Genomic DNA, 8,386 nt, shown 5'->3' with positions numbered 1-8,386 from the left:
TCACTACGGCCCTAAGACGCGTTAAAATTTATAAAAAACATTAATTACCTAAATAGGATCTGCTGCATTTATTTTTACCTTTTGTACATGATACCATAACAACAATTGTTTAAAATCAACTTATCAATTCTCAATGTCATGTTTAAAAATTTTATAACTTATAATTTTTAAACATTTATTGCTATAGAAAACTTTACCGATCAAGAATTGGCGGATATGCATTTGGCATACGGAGCAACAAACTGCAATGCACGAGCAGCATCGCGGTTGTATCATGAACGTTATCCCGAACGACAGCATCCTGGATACAAAAAGTTTATTGCGGTTCATCGGCGGCTCGCTGAGACAGGCATGTTTAAGACCAAGAAGCATGATACTGGTGTTGCTCGAACCGTAAGAACGGTCGAATTTGAAGAAGAGGTGCTTCAGCGAGTTGCCGATGAACCATCAAATAGCACACGTGACGTCGCTAAGAATATGAATACGAGTAACGCTTCTGTCTGTCGGGTACTACACGAGCAACAACTCCATCCTTACCACTTCCAGAAAGTTCAAGGTATAACTGCAGCTGATTATCATCCTTGAGTTCAATTTTGTCGATGGCTTCTGGATCACATCATTGCACAACCAAATTTTTTACGATATGTTTTGTGGACCGATGAAGCCTCTTTCACAAGAGACGGTATTTTTAATAGTAGGAATAGCCATGATTGGGACGAAGAAAATCCTTATGCAATTTTTCCAAGAAAACATCAGAATCGTTGGTCTGTCAACGTATGGGCAGGCATTGTTGATGATTATTTAATTGGGCCATACCTTCTACCGGAACGGTTAACAGGACCTATTTATCTGCGTTTCTTGAAGGAAGTTCTCCCAGAACTCCTTGAAAATGTGCCACTAAACGTTAGACGGCAAATGTGGTTTCAGCATGATGGAGCGCCGGCTCACTTTGCTGTACAGGGTGGCCAAATAAGAATGCGAGGTACTGTATCTGGGAAACTATTCATCGTAGAAGCTTGCGATAAAATTTTTTTTTTACTAAAATGGCCAAGAGAATGACCTGGAAAATATTTTCAAGTTTCTGAAATGGCCGCTAGGGGGCGCAACTGCAATCTTGAATCTAGAAAACTGATGTTTTTGTAAATTTTGCTGAATTAACCTAACAAAAAAATAGCTGATTATTAAAGTAGAGACTAATCCGAACCTTTTTTATTTGAATAGTTTTGCTGTATCTCTAAAAATAAAGTGGTGAGGGGTGTTCAAAAGTTGGCTTAAAACACACCCTGTATACTAAAAACGCCTTAGCCGATTTTATCAAACTTGGGCTAGTTGAGAAGAGCTATTATTAAGCTACGAATATTATTATATTTCATGTTTTTTTAGTTTTACATCTCGCCGCTAGAGGGCTTTTTTCGGCTTTCTGACACAAATGACTAATTTTCTCAAAAAACTTAAATGCGTTGATATGATTTTTTTTCATAGAAAAATAGCTAAATGATGTCTAAATAATCATGCGAAAACCGCAACTCGATATCTTGTTTCTAACCTAAAATATAGGCCAAAGAATATTTTATACCCTTAAATTTTAATTTTTTTATACTAATTATTTTGGAATTTTTTAAAATTCACTACTTTTGAAAACAAAATTTACCATTTTTGAAAATATTACCTAATATCACTAAAAGGTAAGTATTAATAATGCTTATATCAAAAATCAGACCTATTTTATGTTATATATTCACTATGGATATAATACGAAAAAAATAATTATTAGAAAGCAGGCCATGAAATGCAACAAAACAAATGTTTACTCAAATTATAAACATTCCTCAAATTGTCAATAGTAAGTTGTCAAAAGTTTTACGTTACTTGAGCATTTTTTGTTTTTGCAAAATGCGTTCTACGAACGATGAAGCTGTTGATATGCTTGCGGTTTATTTTGAATGTCTTCAAAATGCTGCAGTAGCAAAAAGAGTTTATGCTGCTCGATATCCAAATCGAAGTCCTTGCGATGTTAGATTTTTTCCCCGATTAGTGGCGAACTTACGAGCCAATGGTAGTTTTCGGCTTAGGTTTCAACGGCCAAGAATTAGAAGAAATGTGGACAATATTAACAGCGTACTGGGATATATTGAAGGAAATCCTTATGTTAGCACAAGAGCATTATCCCTTGAATTAGGCATATCAAGAACAACGATTCAAAATATTTTGAAGGACAATAGGTAAATTCTAATAGCCCTCGCCATATATGGATTTATTTAAGTTCAGCTTTTTTTTAAATATATTTATAGAATGCACCCATATCATGTTAATTTACATCAGGCATTGGAAGAAGCAGACTTTGACCGTAGGTTGGACTATTGCCATTGGATATTAGGCATGATACGCGAGGACAGAGATTTTTTATTTAAAATTCTTTGGACCGATGAAGCCACATTTAATAGTGACGATAGAGTCAACCTGCATAACATGCATTATTGGTCTGCAGAAAATCCGCATTGGTTGCGTGAAGTTCAGCACCAAGGGCGCTGGAGTTTAAATGTGTGGTGTGGTATACTTGGAGGCAACATTATTGGACCATATTTTTTTGAGCAATCTCTAAATGGCAATGTTTTTTTCGACTTTTTGGTAAATCAATTACCATTGTTGCTGGAAGATGTGCCACTGGAAGTCCGGCAAAATTTATTTTTGCAGTTGGATGGTTGTCCAGCACATTTTGCTAGGAATGTGCGAGAGCATATTAATAACATTTTTCAACAGCGGTGGATTGGAAGAGGAAGCCTGTTTCCATGGCCTCCGCGATCCCCAGACTTAACCTGTCTTGATTTCTTGATTTGAAATAAATTATTTTGTAGTTTTTATAAATATTAAGGGATTTCCATATAAAATTTTCTTTGGCCTAAATTTTAGGTTAGGATGAAGATATTAAGATGCGGTTTTCGCAAGCATATTTAGGCGTCATTAAGCTATTTTTTTGTATAAAAAAATTTATACCATTGCATTTAAGTTTTTTAAGAAAATTAGTTATTTGTGTCAGAAAGCCGAAAAAAGCCCTCTAGCGGCGAGATGTAAAACTAAAAAAACATGAAATATAATAATATTCGTAGCTTAATAATAGCTCTTTTTAACTAGCCCAAGTTTGATAAAATCGGCTAAGGCGTTTTTAGTATACAGGGTGTGTTTTAAGCCAACTTTTGAACACCCCCCACCACTTTATTTTTAGAGATACAGCAAAACTATTCAAATAAAAAAGGTTCGGATTAGTCTCTACTTTAATAATCAGCTATTTTTTTGTTAGGTTAATTCAGCAAAATTTACAGAAACATCAGTTTTCTAGATTCAGGATTGCAGTTGCGCCCCCTAGCGGCCATTTTAGAAACTTGAAAATATTTTCCAGGTCATTCTCTTGGCCATTTTAGTAAAAAAAATTTTTATCGCAAGCTTCTACGATGAATAGTTTCCCAGATACAGTACCTCGCATTCTTATTTGGCCACCCTGTACAAGTACGCGAGTATTTGGCTCAGCGGTTTAGGCACCGTTGCAATGCCAGAGGTGGAGAAGTTTCTTGGCCTCCTAGGTCACCCAATTTAACGTCGCTTGATTTTTTCTTGTGGGGACATGTAAAGTCTTTAGTCTACGAAACTCCAGTAGAATCAGAGCTAGACTTAATTGGATGAATAACAGCAGCATTTGAAATCATTCAAAACGAGGCTCAAATTTCTAGTGTAGTCCGCCGAAATCATGTGCGGCGTTTAAATCGGTGTATTGAGGTTGGAGGAAGACATTTTGAACAATTGTTGTGATGGTATCATATACAAAAGGTAAAAATAAATGCATCAGATCCTATTTAGGTAATTAATATTTTTTCTAAATTTAAACGCGTCTTAGGGCCGTAGTGGCGTAGTGACACATTTCCGGACATGGGTTCCTATACTCAAATGGATTCTACTGTTACACTGAACAACCCCTAGAAGTTTGATCCCATAGTTCTGAAACACCTTGTATAATACAAATAAACAAATTACAATATTAAAATTTAAATTTACATATACATCGATAAAATATTAAAACTTTAACATTAAAACATGTTAAAAAAGGATACAGTACATTTAAAATCTCTCTGCTAAAAAGTCTCTTATTGAAAGAAGTCCATTTTCTCAAAGAGACTAGATTCAATAATCTAAAAGGAACTTCACAAAGTATCGGTCTCAAAAGTATTTATTAATTCTAACAGTAGTAGGTTACACGTATTTCGCTCATATTAAGAGCATCATCAGACCTAAAAATGAAAAACAAAGAAACTAAATACAATAACAACCTTAAAGTTAGATAAAATTTTTGGAAGAAAACGTTGGCGAGGACTTTGTTTCGATAGGCAGGGACCCGACACTTAATTTCTTTACTAAGGTTAAGGGTTGTTTGGGTCAATGCCTCTTGACTCTGGAATACTTTGATTCTGGAAAATCAAACTTGTACCCTATGAACCCCTACACTATATGGCTAACCAAAAGTACACAAAGAAGGAATTCCAATAAGACATGTAGTAGTTCCAATAAGACATGTTTCATACGTCAACTCCCCGTGTTATAAATTATCTTTTTGGTTAAAGGACACCCTCAGAGATGTAACTGGATTTAACAATGAGTTTTCGATTAAGAATTCCATAGACTTTGTGAACTACTTAAAGAATATCAACATTCCCAGTAATGTCATTTTGCTCTCCCTAGATGTTAAAAATCTTTTCCCAAGTATACCTTCGTCAGAGTGCAAAGTTCTGGTAGAAGACCTTAATCTAACTAGCTTTCCAAAATAAATTTCCAATTTGAAGCTTAAAAAAAATTTACTTCAAATATTTAGAGACACTGATACTACTGAAACCAAGTCGGCCTTTGCTACACATTTCTTGTCCTCGGGCCACAATTTTACTGTTCCTGATAATGTATCAGTCGTGCATGAATGCCAAAAAAAAGCAGAAAACCGGACCTTCTGGAAAAATTAAAAATCCCCAAAGCCAAGAAAAGCGCAATCATAGACTGTGTTAACGACGTTTTTAATTTTGAACCCGGACTTATTTTTAACAATATTGCCCGACATACTCCACTTCTACTGGATATATCCCCAAGGACCTGGTAGCACAGTAGTTTACATTGCTTAACTGACGTGTTTTTTGATACTAGCAGTATCGAAAAGTAGATCCCTGGGGGACACCATATGTAACAAATTGTTCCCTTGACAATACACCATTTACAATATTGCGGAGGGTTGTTGGGTGGGGTCAAAAATAAAACAGAAACCTGTTTACCTAAATGTCGACGTTTCGACTTATATTAAGTCATCCTTAGGACACTAAGTCTAGGTTTCTTAAGTTATAATTAAAACACATTTATAATAGGAGCGTAGAATTATTTTTAACATGGGTTAAATTGTAGGTGTTATTGTGGGCAAACTAGAATCAACAATTAGGTAAACAGGTTTCTGTTTTATTTTTGACCCCACCCAACAACCCTCCGCAATATTGAAGATGTTGGGTCACAAACACGAAATTGAAAAAAACACCATTTACAGTTACATTCTGTCGCCTATCTCTTAAATATGAGCCAAACCGTTGAAGAGACTGCTCAAGCTTCCACAGTAGCACTCCATGATCAACACAATCAAATGCCTTGGTCAAATCACAGAATACCGCTGCAGCAAGCTCCCAGATATAAAGACTCTAAAAATGAAAAAATGGCATCCAATGTTCCTTTGTTCTCCTGAAACCCAAACTGCTCACTCAGAATTATATTTTTTTGCGTCAGATATTATACCATGCGGCTTTTTACTAATTTTTCATTAATTTTGGACCGAGTTAAAAGCAATGCTATGGGCCTATAATTAGAGGGAGTTTTAGGATCACCACCCTTATGCAAAGGAATTACTCTTGCTATCTTAAGACATTCTGGTAATATGCCTGTAGCAAAAGACTAATTTATGGCACTTACAAAAGTATCTAATGTCGCAACAGAAATATTTAAGAGGTGCTGCCCAGTTATTCCATCATAACCTGAAGATTTCTTTTTTTTAATTTCTCTTAAATTTTATTTCAGTTCTACAAGATCAACAGATAAGAAAAATAATGAATTTGACTCAGATTGGTAATCAAAGTATTGATGAAAATCAGAAAAAATTGGAATTTTACTTGCTAAGTTCCTACCAATAGTGCAGTAAAATTCATTCAATTGACTAGGTTCTATATTTGATCCATAGGGATGAAATATTCCTTTGCTTCCCTCTCAGTTCATTGACCACTTTCCAAGCTTCTCTCTGAATATTACCCGAATTACTTAATTTTTTTTTGAGATAATTTTTAATACAAATAAACTCAATACAAAGCTCTATATGTGTTATTTATAAAAAAAGAAGACACATTTTCATTTAGATAATTAATTTTTTAATGTGCGCAGAGAGATATTTAAGGAAGAAATCATAATATCCGAAGTCCGAATACCTAATATGTATTATATGTATTATATATGCGCTACCGTCGCCAGAACTAAACGACGGAGATAACGGATAATCGGATATAACTTTGGTGAATCGTTGGTTAGAGGCGGTATTTTTACAGTACCTGAAAATATCGGTTTGAAATGGAACGCTCTGGTTTCTTGTTGGTCGTTGGTCTTGTTTTCGTTTGTTAATATTATGTTACAAATTCCATTTTTGTGTTATAGGTACCTATTATTATTTATAATACCCATAATGAATGCAAATGCTGTTGGTATATTTCAGTAGTAGCCAGGGGCGTACTCAGATAGAGGCAAGGGGGGTAGCTGCCTCCCCCCCTAGAAGATGAAATAAACGTCAATTTTCCTGGCAAGTGGGAATTAAAAACGTGTTACCTATTCTGCGCAAAATGAAGTGTTGAAAACAAAATATCTTTTTCAGTTAGATATTTTGATTTGATATTTTTTTATCTGTAATTAAATATTCTACATTCGATATAGTATACTATTAGCGACTCAATATAATTTAAATCCCCGCGAAACCAGCATCTCGTAGTTTCCGCTCCCGACCAGATCAGAGCCATCTAGGATTAAAGCAGAATATAAATGGGAGAAAGAAACATCTAGCACTATCTAGTTACGGACGACAGTACTTTTTCCAGTAAAGAGAATAAGAGAAATCTGAATATCATCAATTTATACGGTCAATAGCGATAAATTCTGTTGAATAGCAATACCACGAAGAACGTTCTAGCTGGAAAGGAAAGGCAGTAATAAACAAGTATGAGACAAGGACGGAAATAGAGTCGAGTATTTTCTACGTATTTCGGAAGCAGGAGTATTTGAATATATAAGCGGGATCGTGAGGCAGCGCAAGCCAATTCAGTCACAGTAAACAGCTTCTCAGTATTCAGTTCAACGAGACAACGAATGCAACTCAATTCACTTCGGCGGAGTTTAATACGAGAAATATTTCATGCGCCATAGTGTTTTAAAGTTTAGTTGCGGCGACACGAAATTTAATTTACGTTTTCTGCGCAACAATTGGAGACTGGAAATATTACTCTGTCAAATGGATATCAGGAAATTCTTTGAAAGAGGTGAGTCAAAACAAAACCTAATATGATTATTTTGATTTCTTTGTTCAAACGACAAAGTTAACTAATTTTGAATATCGCAATTTTACTTTTACTGATAGGAAGTCCGTAGGTATCTTCATCTTTATTTCCTGTATTTTGGTCCTATGTCTAAACACCGTAAGAGTAATTTTGTGTATCCATTTTTTAGGGACAACACACGAAAAAAGAAAAAAGGTCGGGAAAGTAGCAGTGGAAGCGAAAGCGATGAAAATGACAACCATGACAAAACTAGTTGGGTTGGGTTGGCTACCCAGCTATCGACGGAAAAAAGGAGGGAGTTGTTACAAAATTCTTGGATCCCGCCCAGAAATTAAGATTTTGAAAATGGTGCAAGCCATGTGAAAAGAAAATATAATCATGCTTGGTTGGATACAATATGCGCCATGGCTAGTATATTCTAACCGACTAAAAGTTGCTCTTTGTAAGCATTGTGTTTTGGTTCCCTCTGCCCATCAGCATTGTGAGAAGAATTTTGAGATCATTTATGGTCAGGCCATATATAAAATTTAAAAATATACATGAAGACTGCCAGATGCATGCAACGACCAACCTTCACCTAACAGCGACAAATGCTGCAATACATTTTTTTGAAAATGTTCCTGTAGACATCCAACTGCAAAGTGGACACCAAAAAGCAATCGATTAAAACAGACAAATATTGTCATCAATTATTTCTTGTATAGTATTTTGCGGGACACATGATATACCTCTTAGGATGAGGGTGTTTTATTAGATTTATTGAAGTTGAGAATCAATTCAGGGGA

This window comes from Anthonomus grandis, chromosome 11 (assembly GCF_022605725.1).
Source record: "Anthonomus grandis grandis chromosome 11, icAntGran1.3, whole genome shotgun sequence".
NCBI classification, from domain to species: domain Eukaryota; kingdom Metazoa; phylum Arthropoda; class Insecta; order Coleoptera; family Curculionidae; genus Anthonomus; species Anthonomus grandis.
The sequence above is the reverse complement of the archived record's forward strand: the minus strand, read 5'-3'. Positions refer to the sequence as shown.